We start from the raw sequence: 13,018 nt of genomic DNA, 5'->3' as shown, positions 1-13,018 counted from the left end.
GCCCATGCTTAGAAGTGTGTCTGGCATACAAAAACATTCAATAAATGTTGACTGCTATAATCCTCATTTAATAGATCAGAAAACTGAAGTTCTCATGTGCCCTTGGAATACGGTCTAGGGCTCAACTCCAGACAGACTGACTCCAGCAGCCTAGTTCATTTAAGGTGGTCTCAAAGCAAATGTTGAAATTTTAAAGAAATTCTACCTGGCAACATTCTAAATTATATCCTAATTATTCTGTATATTCTGTATATACCATTGGGTAAGACCGATATGTGTTGGATTGCAAGTAGTCCTTTCACTAATAATCCTTTAAAATGGAGATATTTATGCTTTGAAGCAACATCAGAAAATGCTCAGGAATACTTCCATTTCTACAGCAGTAACCCTTGGCTCAACCGCTCTCAGAGAATCTCAATCGCACTCCTTGTGTCTAAATTCCAACGACTTCAAATCTCTTTAATCCTCTGATTTCTGATTTTCTTCTGTCTTGCCTTGAAAGACCACAAGTTTGTCCACTGCTAAATATGGTGCAGGGGGGAACGTATGGGTTTTGTAGTTAAACAAACATTGGTAAATTAATGTAACACAGTGGACATTATTTTGTAAATATTAAAACAATGTTCTTAATTTCCCCTTTGAAGTCCTTTCAGCTTTTCTTCAGCAATTTGAGCCCTGATTGATTGCTGTAGGAGAGGAAATAGCCTCAAAGACATGATTGATCAGCTTTGAATCTCAGAGCTGACTTTCTAGACCTCTTGAGGGGAGAGAGCGGACTTGAAGGGCAGACCGTCAGGAGACAGAGAGAAGTCTAAATCACAAAGCACCACTTGAGGCATACAGAGAGCCAGGACTGGTGTCTCTGACGACAAAACCCAGGGTATGACGTAAAGAAGGTTGGAAAGCCTGTCCCTCTAGCCTGGCTGAAGAAAAGCAAGCCAAGTAGATGAGACATGTGGGTCCTGCTCTCCTATCTCAGAAGCAAAGCTCTGGACAGGAGAAGCATATTTGTTTTCGGAGAATGCCTGAATCATGAAGACCTCATCTTATTTCACATGAGGGAAGGAGTGGTAGTAAGAGTAAAAATTGTAGCACAGTAAGATTGGGCAGTAGAAGGATCTTAACTGAATTGTCCTAACATGGATGTTCCCACCTGACCCCAAGGCGGCGCACAAAAGGAAGCTCATTTGGGTCCCTAGGGAATCAGTGTGGCGATGGCAGTGTTCCAGGGACTGAATGGATGTCACAGAGAGCTTATGGCCATAACCAAAAAGCTACTTAGCCCTCACCCTGATTTGTAGAGTCAACAACAACCTCAGCCTCTAAGGATAACAGGGAAGAGTGGTCATGGGTAAACAAGAGGCATTTCCACAGGGACCGGAGGACAGTACACAGCCTTGAAACTAAATCTCAGGGACTGTCTCTTTCCCTTCACCACAGGATACCCCTCTCCAATCCACGCAGACACCATGTGGGAGAAAAACAGGTTGAAAAGAAGGAAACCAAAATACCAAAATTTAGACCAAAAACACACCAGGTTGCCTAAAGACTTAAACTATTGGATTAAATGAAAATTATTGGATTAGAATAAATTGTTCCACTTTCCTACTTAGTATAGATTAGGTACTTACAAGAAAGATTAAATAAGTAAGAGAGAACGTGGGGTGCCTGAGTGGCTCAGTTGGTTAAGGGTCTGCCTTTGGCTCAGGTTGGGATCGAGCGCCACGTAGGGCTCCCTGTTCAGGGGGAGCCTGCTTCTCCCTCTTTCTCTGCACCCCCACCCCCGCTCACGCTCTCTCTCTCTCTCTCAAATAAATAAAATTTTTTTTAAAAATTTAAAAAATAAGAGAACATAGACTGCATTTTCTTTTGACATCTGTGTATACGGTATACTTGGATTTGTGATCCTCCTCATACTAATAGATTTTTCTTTTTGAAGCAGCCAATCGTTCCCAGAAATTTTATTAGCACAAAAGTCAACCATGCAGAAAGGAATTAATTGATATATCATCTAATATGCTGAATACTGAGAACACTGAGCCTCAGAAGTAGTAATAATGCATATTAAATGTTGACCACATGCCAGTCCCTGCACTAAATGCTGTATGTGTATTATCTTATCTAAACGTCAGGTAGGAGGTACTAATATTAGTCCCTTTTTATAGATAAAGAAATCAAGGTTTTTGAGGTTAAGTAACTTGGGCAAGGTCATTAGATACATGATTAGAACCTAAGGCCCTTTGACTCTAGAGCTCTTAACTGCTGCACAGTCCTTAGACTCCAAGAGCAGAACACCTGCCCAGTAAGTTGGTGCTAGCTCTGCTATATGGGAGAGCTCTAAGAATAACCCTTATACATGTGGAAAGGAATTCACAGAGATACTCGTAGATGGAAAATTAAAAAGGAAGGTAGGAGTGATGTGTAATAATTATCTCAGATTCATTCCAAGGGATACATTTTAGCAAAAATAGACTGTCTCCTTAAAAACAACAGGCAGAAAAAAAATGTAAAGCCTTTATCAGACTGAAGGTAGTTCACTGTGGATAATTTTTTAAAAATAAAATTCTCAACAAATGGGAGGCAAGAAAAAAGAAAGGGAAGGAAAGAGAAAGAAAGGAAGAAAAGGAGGAAAGGGGGAGGGAGGGAGGAAAGAGAAGTTTGCATAGCAAGGATTCTAAATTTCATATAACATTTTTACTTACTTTGCAGGTGTGGTTACTTTGTAGCCATTGGCCATGGTTTCAGAATTGATTTGATACTAGGATTCTTCTACCAGAAACTGAAAGTAGATATTCACTTAAACAAACAAATGAAATTTACTCTATGGAACATACACATAAATAGTAGATTTTAAATTATTTATTAAAAAGTTACAATAAAAGTGTATGAATATGTATTTATCACTTCTAAATTTTCTATTTCTCATTTCCATGTAACTTTATAACAGTAAACATTTCAAAATACGTGTTGAATGAGTAAAGAGTAGAAAGCTTGAATTCTGTTTTTCATCCTCATATTCTAAGAAAAATTTGATAACTGTGTGCTTTTGACTTCTGGAAATTCTTTTTGTACAGTGGTAAACACATTGTTGTTTCTTTTAGATTAAAACTTGTAATCTATAAAACCATTAAAATTTCATGTTCCAGATTTTTTTCACTTAGTCTGCTTCTATAAAATACCAAAAATGTAGACCAAAAAAAAAAGGACCAGTTGAGGATCTAGATCAGTGGTTCTAAAAGTGTGGTACACAGACCTCTGGGGATCCCTGAGTCACTTTCAGAAAGGCTATGAAGTCAGAACCATTTTCATAACAATGCTACAATGTTAGTGACGTTTCTACAGTGTTGGCATTTGTACTGATAGTACAAAGCAATAGAGGGAGAAACAGCTAGTGCTTAAGCACAACTCAAGACAATGGTACCCAACGTGCGCATAGCGTATGTGCAATAAAAATACTACCGATGAGAAACACTAATTCAAAAAGATCTGTGCATCCTTATGTTCACTGCAACTTTATTTACAGCAGCCAAGATATGGAAGCAACCCAAGAGTCCGTTGATAGCTGAATGGATAAAAAATGTTATGTGCATATATACGATGAAATATTACTCAGCCATAAAAAAGAGTGAGATCTTGCCATTTGCAACAACATGGATGGACCTTGAGGATATAATGATAAGTGAAATAACTTAGAGAAAGACAAATACCATATATTTTCACTCACATGTGGAATCAAAGCAAAACAAAACAAGCAAAAAGCACAATCAGACCTATAAATACATAGAACAAACTGATGGTTGCCAGAGGAAAGGGGGCAAAATGGCTAACGGAGAGAGGGAGATACGGGCTTCCACTCATGGAATGAATTCGTCACCAGAATAAAAGGTGCCTCACAGGAAGTAAACTCAGTGATACTGTAATAGCATTGTAGGGTGACGGATGGGAGCTACACTGTGGTGAGCACAGGGGAAGGTACACAGAAGTTGAATCACTATGTTGTGGGCCTGAAACTAATGTCACATTGTATGTCAACTGTACTTCAAAAAATAAAATAATGTAATACTAATGATGAATAGCTGTTTCACTTAATGATGTTCTTTAAAAAGCAATAGAAATGTTAATTTTATTAACATTTAAGCCTTAAGTGCATGTATTTTTAATTGTGTGAACAAGTGAGACATACACATATAAAACTTCTTAATTATTTCGTTTTTTTAAAAAAATGTATTAAGATACAATTGACATATAGTACTTTCAGGTGTACAACATACTGATTCAACATTTATATAAATAGCAAGATGATCACAATGAGTCTTAACATCCTTCACCACATACAGTTACAATTTTCTTTTTCCTTGTGATGAGAACTTTTCAAGATCTCTGCTTTTAGAGCACTCCTGCAGGCATACTTAGCACAGTGTTGGTCTTGCGGAAAAACACGTAGACCATCATCCGAGTTGTGATTTGAACTAGCTGCTCTTTTCATGGAACATCATTTTGCCTGAAAGATCCCCTGACAATCCCGATTATGGTTGTTCAAGTTGGGTATCTGACAGATATTTTCTCAACAATGAACAATGGAAGCCTGTTACTTTAAGGAAAACAACAGATAGTATCTGTTGCCAATGATTGAACTTGAGCTTTCAACAAAAATTACCAGTTTGAACACCTCATACCCAACATTGAGGTTGACAACTTTGTAATACCGAAAGCCTTTTCTGATAGGATCTGTGGTGATATAAATGAATGTGATTTCATCATATCATATAATAAAATGTGTTAACATTTGGAAAATATGCATAACTCAGTGAACCAATATTTTCCAAATAACCAGTGCATGATGTTATAAAACCAAGCATGGTTAAAACAGTCCGTCATATTGCAAGATAGACAAAAAGATTCGAATGTAAAGGTGCACATAGTTCATTGGCATGGCTTTAGATTCCACGGTGCAACTAACCTTTAAAAAACTAACACTTGCCTAGTTTGGGGGTAATATCAAAAAAGATTACTCATAATGACCTTTTTAAGGCTACTAACATACCCTTTTCAAACTCGGTATCTGTACATACTTCGACCAAAATAACATACTGCAACAGATTGAATTCAGAAGCAGATATGAAAATTCAGCTGTCTCGCACCAAGTACAAAGATTTCAAATATGTGAAATGAAAAAATGTGAAACAATGTCACTCAATTATTTTAGAAAAGATTGATATTTTCACAGAAAATGTTATTTACATGAACATGTACTTGGTTGATTATTTTAGAATTTTAAATGAATTGATATTTTTCTAGTTTCTCAGTTTTTATTTCTAAAATGGTATTGATAAATATAAACCATATAAGTGGAACTCTTTGGGAAACCTCAATGATATTTAAAAGTGTAAAGTAGTCCTGAACCCCAAAAGTTTGAGACTACTGACTTAGATAGATCAGTATTACATATTCAGATATTTAAATATGACAAGATGAAATATTCACTCCAGATACATCAAGTGGCCACATTTTGAAATCCGAACCTCCGTTGGTCGTTTTGACAGCATGCCTCTCCTACCAAGCGATCTTCAGTCCTAAAGGCACAGTTAGAACCATTAGGACTATAAAGATCCTTCAAAACACAAATGTCAACTCAAACTTCTCTACCAGGCAAAATTCGAATTGGAAATAAATTTTGGGATGTAGAATGAAGACAAAGAGGAAAGAATTCAAAGCCACAAGCCGAAATAATTGGTCTCTCAAATTACTTGCTTCATATAAATTCTCCTTAAAATCATTTATGGATACAAATAAAATTTAATAAACTAGGAATCAAATACACTGGGGGTTTCGCACACGTTGAAAACGAAAGGAAGCAAATAGTGCCTCCCTTCCACAGCCAGTCCCTTGCTCTCTGAGGACACGGGCTGCCCAGAGGTGACTCATCCCATGGGACTCAGCAAAATCCCCAGCATTCACTCCCGGTTTGGAGGATGGACGTCTGTGTTGCAGAGCTAATGAATGCTACACCTAAAGCCACAGCAAGCAGAGCTCCAGAATTAGGCCAGCAATGATTCGGGGGTGTTTTTTGGCATTCTTTCAAAACAGACAACTTGAAAAACCAGCTTTCACTGCCGGACAGAATTCTAAAGTAATCGTTGAGACCTTTGCCGTGATACATAAACTTTCCTCTCTTAAGTACATGAAGGTACATACCAAAAGTGCAATTTCAGGACAATCTAGGACAAAATAATCCATATGGACCTGAAATAGTCTGATAATTGAGGCAGGAGGGAAGTGGTCTGGGGTTTTGTTTGTTTGGGGAACGAGGATTGGAAAATAACTTGAAATATCTGGAAAGTGGTGTAATTCTCGAATTTTCTTTCTGCATGCTAAAAGAATAAGATGCTGTCATTTCTACCCCGACCATCAATGAAAAAGAAATTCCCTAAATTTTTTTGAGATTTTTGGAGGAGACATAAAAAAAATCGAGGGAGAGATGAGAAGCCTCAAAATATCCCCTGAACTGGCATGAGACTTAGCAAATTGCCTTTTGTTATATTATATACATCATTAAGGCCATGTATCGTAAATGAAATACATGTTTCCTCTCCCTTTCCCTTACACTGGGTTACATAACTATCCAAGTGAACTTTATGATGGATGGGTGTGTGGGGCTATCTCAAACAGCAAAATTGTTCAGTCTTATGACCCAGTTCGTTATCAGGGGAGTTCTAAGCTCCAAACTGACTGCAGCATTTCATCTATTATTAAAGAGGATTTTTCTAAAAACAGATTCCATTGTTAGAAGCTTTATTACCAGAAGTTAAAATCAAATAAGGAAGCATTCTGTACTGGGCCGGGGGGGGGGGGGGAAAAAATATAATTAAATAATAAATTTATGTTAAAAACATACCAACTGGTTATGAAGACCATGCAAAAATATATAAAAAGAATATAAAAGAATAAGTAAAGCAAGTAGGATAGAAAAATGGGCTTCCAAGTGATCAAACTATTTCATATTTGTGTATATATTTTTTAAAATTATGCTGAGAAAAAAACAGAAAGGAATTATTATATACAAAAAATTGAACTTTTTTTCATTAGAATGGTGAACGTTCATATTTTTTCATCTTTTCTCTGTTTTCCAAATTTTTGTCATTGTGCTGCTACTTTGAACTTTGAAAGAAGTAAACACAGAGGCACCTGGGAGGCTCAGTCCATCAATCCTAAACCTGCTTAGGATTCTCTCTCTCCTTCTCCCTCTGCCCCTCCCCCCACCCCATTTGCTCTCTCCCTCTCTGAAATAAATTAAAATAAAAATGAAGGAAGTAAACACAGTAAGTCTGAAAAAATACTCTGGAACAAGAGTGATTGAGACTGAGATAACACTGACCTGCATCCTGGCCAGGGAAGAAGGGAAAAGAAAGCTGCAAGCACACTAGCTGGTGGTAGAGGTGACAGCATCTCTGGGAGTGAGCTCCCAGTCCCAAAGAAGCAGGTGACAATGACCACTTACTCCTCCATCCTTGAAGCTCCTCTAGTGTTCTCTGTGTTCTAGGCTTACTCCTGACTCATTCTCTCCAAGGGCACAAGGAATCTTTGGATAGGAAAAGGGACAGGGGCTGGGGCTGACTCCAGTCCTACCTTCATACACCACCCCAACCAGGCCCCAAAGAGCATCTCCCTTTTCCCTGGCTAGAACCAATTAAATGGAACTTTCTGGCCCCACAACTACATCAGCAAATAATTTCTATGACAATATGGCAGCAAAAGTTTAAAAGGTTAAAAATGCAAATACCTAGGTGGATCAATGCCTCTGAGGCAAAGGATAATCATCACCCAGAAGGGAAATAAATGGATACAAGGAGGGAAAAATGGAGCTTGGAAAGACACATTTTTCAGCATTCACAATCACATCTAGAATTGGTCCTGTTCGCTCTCCTGCATAGGGTGTTGGAAATGGACAAATGGCAGTGGTGAGCTGGGGCATTCTGACTAATCCTGGTCAGCCAGACCTGCCCTGCAGTCCCAGTTCAAGCCTAACTTAAATGCACTTTCAGATTTGAACATATCCAGGCATGTCGACAGGACAGAGCAGACTCACCACAGCATGAGTTGGATGAAGCACACAGGAGCATGTGGGGAATAACCAATCCTAAAGGAGGAGTTACTCAGGAACACAAACTTGATACAGTCTGGACGCCATCATTTCAGAAGGAAAAGGGATTATTAGCAGTAGAACATGATATTGGGGTCTAAGATCCGCAGTTGATGCTGAAGGAATCCATCAAACCTCCAACAGTGCTGTAGGGCCTTTGACGTGGGAACAAGAGAAGGCTGTCCCCACTTCAGCTCCCGGTCTGGTGTGGTCTACATGAACAAGAGCAGAGGCATCCGCCATTTACCATCACTCCCCAAGTGCCAGTGACTAACGTGGAAGAAGAGCTCCAGCCCAGCCTGACCGCAGCAGATGTGAACAGACCACGGCAGCAGCACCATGGGAAAGGAATTCTCCTTACCTCACTGAAGCCCAGAACCCAGAAGAGATTGCCCCAAGATTTTGCACTGTTAGAAATCAGCAGGATGTCGGAACTGTGGAATGCCTTCAGTTGGGTTCAGTGTTGTCACTCTGGGCATCAGTGAGAAATGGCTTGGTTAGAAGTGTATAAAAGCCCTTTTTCTCTACTCCCCACCACTCTGCACTACACACGTGCACACACACATACACATACACACACACAAGCATGCACACACATAATTCATTCTTTCCACAATTTTTTAAATGCCTACTTATAAAGTCTATTCAGTGGTGATGAAAACAGATGTGACTCCTGACCATGTATCCCTTCGCAGCCACGTAACCCCATCATTTTGCTGGCTGAGCACCACTGACCGGTCCAGGAGTGGGATGCTGTCTCTAGCTGAGCCAATCAGAGTATTATTACCCCACAGCCACAGCGGATGGATCTAGGGGAGAGCACCTGAGCCACATTGAGCCAACAAGTCCCTTGCCTGGAAATTCTAGAACTGAGAGAGTTGACCCTCTCTCTGGGGAGCCTGGATTGTGAAACACAAGGATTCTCCACAACATGTGGTTTGGAGAAAAAGAGGAAGCTGGTTTGAAGATAAGAATAAAGCAGAGGCAAAAAGGTGAGATGAGAAAGAAAGACTCCTGACAAAGCTGGATTAGCCTAATTCTTCACGCCCCTGCAATGGCTGCAATCCTGCCATTGGATTTCATCAGCCAGTCAAGGTAAAATTAAGCTGGGCTTCTGTCATTTGCAACCAAAAGGGTCCCAAGATATTGACTCACACACATGGTAAGTGGTGGCAACAGTTGAAAAGTGCTCTCACAAGACTTGCTGAGAATTGAGGTTCTCAGCAACAGGCCCCTCAGGAAGTTAAGAGTAGAAGAAAAAGAAATGGCAGTTGACCTGTTAGAGCTAAAAGGGGTGTATTGGGGAACTTAGAAAAAACACGCCTTGGATGTTTCCAGAAACACTGGGGTGAGGGGAGACTCCACAAAGACTAGAGCTAGTGAAATAATTTGTTATTGTTGACAATATTCAGTGTTTCCATCCTGACTCATAAGGTGGAAAGAATCAGAGGCTACAAGGGTAGAAAACATAGCAACGTTGCTTTACACAAGTTATAAAAATATCAATTTGTTCCTTATTATAGCACAGATAATTTTTTTATAAAGAGTCTTTATTCACCAAAGATTTATTCAGAAAAGTACTCAAAATTTTGAGTCAACTAGATATAGCCTCATCCTCTCTCTTCCTGTCCCTCTAAGGGATATCTGTCTTCAATTTCATTCTCTTGACATTTTTCACTTCAAACTCAATGTCACAGTTTGATGAAGGCTGGTGGCTAGCCGCTCTTGGAAATGTTCACAAACCCATAACTACAATGGTGTCTGTATCAGAGAATCAAAGGTTCATTCTCTCCCTTTCCAGTTTAATGTTTTCCCATCTGTTAGACCTCTAAACCAGATCCAGCTGCTTTTCTTGACACCTGTCATGTTTACTTAGAACCTGTTTTTACCAGAATCATTTCAACACAATAAAAACACCAGATTTGGCTGCTCTGGGCTTTTCAGAGAAGGCAACACATAATACAGGAGAAATAAAAAAGAGAAAGAGGGAGGCTGCCAGGCATCCAATACAATACGAGTCAATTATCCGACTGTGTATATGATGTTTTCTTGGCAGCAGGAAGGCACAAGAAATTATTTTATTATTTTTGGCTTAAATTCTCACCTTCCTTCTTCGTCAGACAGTTCAATGAAATTAAAAGTAGCTTTTATTTTTATGTGAAAGCCAATGTTTGCCATTTAGTAACACACTATGGACCTTGTCAGATAATGAAAAGTAGACACATGTTGCCTGTGGGTAAAGCATACTTATTCATGCGCACACACACACACACACACACACACATCTTTTTCTTGCCCAAAGATGCACACATCTTTGGCTGAGCCCCCCAGGTGCCCCACCTCTTTTCTTTCTTACCTCAACTCCCAGAAGGGGAGTTTGAGTATAAGCTTGCTGTGCACAGGGAGTTTGCTGGCATCTTACATACTGGCTTCCGTTTAACCTTCTCGTTCAACCAAAAAGGTGTTATTCATAATTTGAAATTAGAGTTTAGTAGTCTCTTTACTTTTGGTCAGAAATGCAACTGTGGAAACAGGAACGAAGTTGAAAGAAACAACATTTTCCACCTACTTTCTTTGTTGGAAGCAAAAAAATGAACACCTTTATGACCAAACAGAATTTAGGTTCTACGGAGCAGTGTGCAAGTTTCAATACCTTGTCAATCTTAACAGAAATGCATCTGTTTGGAAAGTGATTAAAATCCCCTGAGGCCCAAGGGCTTCTGTGGCGTAAACACAGCTTGGGCTGCAGAGCTCTTGGCTCTGGGACTCAGCCAAACCTTCCAGAGTGCTGGCAAAAACCCCACTCAGTATCTCCCTCCGGACCAAAGGGAGAAGTAGTAAACAAACCCATCAATCACCAGCAACTGGGAAGTGCTGAGAGCCGTAAGTTTTACCCACCGATATAGAAAGAAACTGATAAATTGCCATCCATCACCGATCCTGCTAAGCATACATACAGGTTCCCATTTAGCTGTGGACTTGCTCAAAGTATGGAATACAGGATACTCAGCAGAAAGAAGACAAAGACGTGAATCTACCTAGGAAAGCATGTCACTAGCGGGATTTATTTTGTTTTTTCATACAACTTAGGGTACTTGCTTTTACCGTTGTACTTAAAATTCTTAATAAACTTTCCTAGATATTTACAATTCTAAGGAGATACAATTCATATTCTGTCACCTGAGATACAAGGATCAATTGTTTATTCATTAATTTATTCATTCTTTTTAACACATTTATCAAACAGCTACTAGACCCCTGGGCACCATGTGTATTCTGAGGAAACATAAATGAGGTAAAAGACTAGCATGTAATAGACAAAGTTCCCTCTTCAAAAAAAAAAAAAAAAAAAAGATTGATTGATTTTAGAGAAAGAAAGAGAGAATTTGCATTGGGGGAGGTGAAGAGGGAGAGGGAGAAAGAGAATCTTAAGCAGACTCCTGTTGAGCACAGAGTGTCACAGGGCTCAATCTCACAACCCTGAGATGATGATCTGAGCCGCAATCAAGAGTTAGACACTCAACGGACTGAACCACCCAGGTGTCCCCAAAGTCCCTTCTTTTAAAGGCTGTCATCCAAGCACAAGGACAGGGGATCTCTATATATCAAAACTTTAAGGGGCGCCTCGGGGGCTCAGTCGTTAAGCGTCTGCCTTCGGCTCAGGTCATGATCCCAAGATCCTGGGATTGAGCCCCACATCGGGCTCCCTGCTCAGCGGGAAGCCTGCTTCTCCCTCTCCCACTCCCCCTGCTTGTGTTCCCTCTCTCGCTGTGTCTCTCTCTGTCAAATAAATAAATCTTTTTTAAAACTTAAAAAAATAAAAAAATAATAAAAATTTTAAAATAGTGTAAGATAATACATAGAACTGAATAAAAAGACAAGAGAGTTTACAAAAATTAAGACATTATTCTGCTGGTGGTTAAAAATGAGGAACTGGTGGCTATTCATTTTAGAGTAATACTTGTGATTTTTTTTCCCTTATCTAAGTGAAACCCAATAAGGTTTTATGAGAAGATGTTTAGTAATGTTTTTCTAAGTTAACTTCTGATGGATACTGAGTAGAAATGAGTTCAAGAGTGCGTTCCCTGACATTCTTAACACATTGAAGTTACTCAGTAAATAATAAATGAGTAAATGAATGAGTGAAAATTTAGGAAATGCTCAAAAAAGTTGACAAATTGGCAAGGAAGAGAACCTACTTATCAAAGCAGGAGCAGGAAATCCTCCCCAGGTCTTTAAATTAACTTGAGGTTTTTGTTTCTTTGTTTTTATCAGCCTTACCATACAAAAGGGAATTACTAATCAACCAGCAAGTTCTCTGAAATATGAAAGTTCAAGAAAATTTAATTGATTTTGTGAATCTCAGTGAAGCAAGCTTCAAGGTTCAGTAGACAAGTGTACATGACCTCCCTTGCTAAATCAATGCTACCTGTAACTACATCTTAGAATCCACTCTCATTATTGGGTCTGATGGTCAAACTTGAACCTTTACATATTGGTGTATTACACTTGAGTTTTCTCAAGGTAATAAGTTTATAATAAAAGTTAAATGGGACAAAAATCCCCAGTTGGCCTCTTCCAATTTTTATTTCTTTTACTACTTTATTAACGGGACCAGGGAATACTGGCTACCTAGTTGCTTTTGTCAAGAAGGATATTAAGGTGAGTGACATACTTGTCTAGAAAAGTAAGGAATTAGTTTTACATTATCAGCAGCTGGCTCAGAATTGGTGACATGAGAAAATATTCCGTGATTTTGGGCACTGTGAGGCAGAGTTTTAGGAGATCATCATATTGGACATATCACCAATAGAGTATAAATGTGCTTTAGTCTTTTTATTGTTCACAGCTGCCTGACCTTCCCCATTCAGCCATGAG

General features: G+C 39.1%; 1 long non-coding RNA gene across 1 annotated transcript; it reads right to left on the bottom strand.

Moving 5' to 3' along the window:
- Window positions 1-7,845: 7,845 nt before the first annotated feature.
- LOC118027036 lies at window positions 7,846-10,754 on the bottom strand. Its single transcript, XR_004683734.1, has 3 exons — window positions 10,497-10,754; window positions 8,502-8,611; window positions 7,846-8,352 (listed from the first exon to the last, which is right to left on the bottom strand). It is a non-coding gene; the product is annotated as an uncharacterized LOC118027036 (long non-coding RNA).
- Window positions 10,755-13,018: the final 2,264 nt, after the last annotated feature.

Source organism: Mirounga leonina, unplaced genomic scaffold (genome assembly GCF_011800145.1).
Source record: "Mirounga leonina isolate KUSES-001 unplaced genomic scaffold, KU_Mleo_1.0 Mir_357, whole genome shotgun sequence".
Lineage (NCBI taxonomy): Eukaryota > Metazoa > Chordata > Mammalia > Carnivora > Phocidae > Mirounga > Mirounga leonina.
Note: the sequence above shows the minus strand (reverse complement) of the source record. Positions and strands in the feature narration are given on the sequence as shown.